The sequence below is a fragment of the Hesperophylax consimilis genome, chromosome 31 (assembly GCF_061612785.1).
Source record: "Hesperophylax consimilis isolate HC1 chromosome 31, BYU_Hcon_1.0, whole genome shotgun sequence".
Classification (NCBI taxonomy): Eukaryota; Metazoa; Arthropoda; class Insecta; order Trichoptera; family Limnephilidae; genus Hesperophylax; species Hesperophylax consimilis.
The window spans coordinates 13,614,743-13,617,514 of record NC_142866.1 but is presented as its reverse complement, the minus strand read 5'-3'; the positions used below and the strand labels follow the sequence as shown (position 1 = coordinate 13,617,514).

The following is a 2,772-nucleotide window of genomic DNA, read 5'->3' as shown; positions in this document are numbered from 1 at the left end:
GACTTTGTCTAGTGAGGCGGGTAAAAGAAAAGAAAACAATGTAAACAACCATGAAATTAAATAAACGCCCGGGTTGCCGGCACTGAAACTGAAAAAAAAAAATTCTATTGCATACATACTAATATTGCATACATACTAATATTCTATTGCATACATACTAATATTGCATACATACTAACATTCTATTGCATACATACTAATATTTGGACTTCACAACACTGAGACTGAACCCACGAAAAATTTCAAGACTTTTGGCTTCCTTAACATTTAAAGGGACTTCATTATTGAACATTTACAACTGTAATTTTTTATTGTAAATAAATACTAGGTTTTTATAGATAGCGTTGCCATCCACTTAGAATATTGTGTTTATCCTAGTATATCTGCTACAGAATCATACCTCTGTTCTGAATTATTTCCATTACTTTAATTTGCGGTTTAATGCTCATCAAAATGACACTTGTTCTAGTAGGATGCTACAGTGGTACTGTAGACCATTTTCCTTGTTTAAGGGTATAAGTTTCCCTTTTCCTTCTTAAGAAGTTAACTTTTATGAATTTTTTTTTTTTGAAGTGAAACTTCTTTACCCGCGTCATGCAATTTCGAGTACCGGAGTAAAACCAACTCATGACCGAAACGAAAATGCGGGACCGATTAAAGTTCATTTGATCTAGTCAAAGTTTTGAAGTAAAATATAAATGCTTCTTAGCTCATCTCGACAACTGGCGTTGGTGGTGTAATGGTCAGCGTAGTTGCTTTCCAAGCAGTTGATCCGAGTTCGATTCTCGGCCATCGCACATTATTTTTTTGTTTTTAACGCCTTTTTTTTTTTCAATGGTTGACCATAATATCAATCCACTAAGTAATATTTTAGGCCTGTAGCATACTTGAAAAGTTAAAGAATGATATAAAATTTTTTATGATGTTAACGATAAAAAAATAAAAAAAAACATAAAATTACCATAAAAAATGGGCCAACGGCACGCGGTGTTCCCAAGCGGTCACCCATCCAAGTACTGACCGCGCCCAATGTTGCTTAACTTCGGTGATCGGACGAGAACCGGTGTGTTCAACATGGTATGGTCGTTGGCAAACGCTAAACAATATTAATTTCTATTCTACCTGCCAATAAATATATGAAAATTAGTATAAAAAAGCCCTAATAATACTGAAAACATTAGCAAGGTGTGTGCGACGTTGATAAAAATAATCATTACATACGCGCTTGAAAAAGATCGTAATTACATCCATAACTTTGCAGGAATTTTTTTTTTCAATGGTTGACCATAATATCAATCCACTAAGTAATATTTTAGGCCTGTAGCATACTTGAAAAGTTAAAGAATTTTATGATATTATTAATGATAGTAACGATAAAAAAATAAAAAAAAACATGAAATTACCATAAAAAATGGGCCAACGGCACGCGGTGTTCCCAAGCGGTCACCCATCCAAGTACTGACCGCGCCCAATGTTGCTTAACTTCGGTGATCGGACGAGAACCGGTGTGTTCAACATGGTATGGTCGTTGGCAAACGCTAAACAATATTAATTTCTATTCTACCTGCCAATAAATATATGAAAATTAGTATAAAAAAGCCCTAATAATACTGAAAACATTAGCAAGGTGTGTGCGACGTTGATAAAAATAATCATTACATACGCGCTTGAAAAAGATCGTAATTACATCCATAACTTTGCAGGAATTTTTTTTTTCAATGGTTGACCATAATATCAATCCACTAAGTAATATTTTAGGCCTGTAGCATACTTGAAAAGTTAAAGAATTTTATGATATTATTAATGATAGTAACGATAAAAAAATAAAAAAAAACATGAAATTACCATAAAAAATGGGCCAACGGCACGCGGTGTTCCCAAGCGGTCACCCATCCAAGTACTGACCGCGCCCAATGTTGCTTAACTTCGGTGATCGGACGAGAACCGGTGTGTTCAACATGGTATGGTCGTTGGCAAACGCTAAACAATATTAATTTCTACTCTACCTGCCAATAAATATATGAAAATTAGTATAAAAAAGCCCTAATAATACTGAAAACATTAGCAAGGTGTATGCGACGTTGATAAAAATAATCATTACATACGCGCTTGAAAAAGATCGTAATTACATCCATAACTTTGCAGGAATTTTTTGAAGTGAAACTTCTTTACGCGCGTCATGCAATTTCGAGGACCGGAGTAAAACCGACTCATGACCGTGACGAAAAAACGGGATCATTTCGCTATAGGAGCCTAGCTAATATTATATACCTAGTTTAACTCACTCTCCTAACTCATCTTCGCTGTCTACAGGCAGAGCGCACGACTGTGGTCGTGAAGAACCGAGGTTCGATCCCCGCTTTAACTAATTTTTTTTTTCTTTTTTTATAACTTTTAATTTTTTTTATCACATGCTACTTATAAATATGTCAATAGACAGAAAAAAAGAGAGAATGAAATGAAAAGAGAGAGAGAGAAGAATACTAGAAGTTTCACTTCTGTCTTGCGTAGGCTTGACACACCCATTTTTTTTTTTTCTGAAACTTTTCAAAGATAGTGTTAAGTTTTAATTGGGATATGTTGTATGGCTGAAGGTAGAGGAGAGTGGAAGGGGATGGGGAAGAGACCTTATACCTGGACCATACTGAGACTATATTCCTCTCTGGAACATGCCGCAAATTTACTATACATTATTGTTATTGAGTACATTTTGAAATAACACAAATTAATCACATTCATGTTCACTAATATTTCCCTTGCCTAAATATTGAT

The 2,772-nt window shown here is 34.7% G+C and overlaps 3 non-coding genes across 3 annotated transcripts; all 3 read right to left on the bottom strand.

Moving 5' to 3' along the window:
• Positions 1–972: 972 nt before the first annotated feature.
• LOC149409481 (5S ribosomal RNA) lies at positions 973–1,091 on the bottom strand. The gene has a single exon (XR_016305208.1). It is a non-coding gene; the product is annotated as a 5S ribosomal RNA (ribosomal RNA).
• A 323-nt stretch (positions 1,092–1,414) lies between these two features.
• On the bottom strand, positions 1,415–1,533 carry LOC149409480 (5S ribosomal RNA). Its single transcript, XR_016305207.1, has one exon. It is a non-coding gene; the product is annotated as a 5S ribosomal RNA (ribosomal RNA).
• A 323-nt stretch (positions 1,534–1,856) lies between these two features.
• On the bottom strand, positions 1,857–1,975 carry LOC149409479 (5S ribosomal RNA). The gene has a single exon (XR_016305206.1). It is a non-coding gene; the product is annotated as a 5S ribosomal RNA (ribosomal RNA).
• Positions 1,976–2,772: the final 797 nt, after the last annotated feature.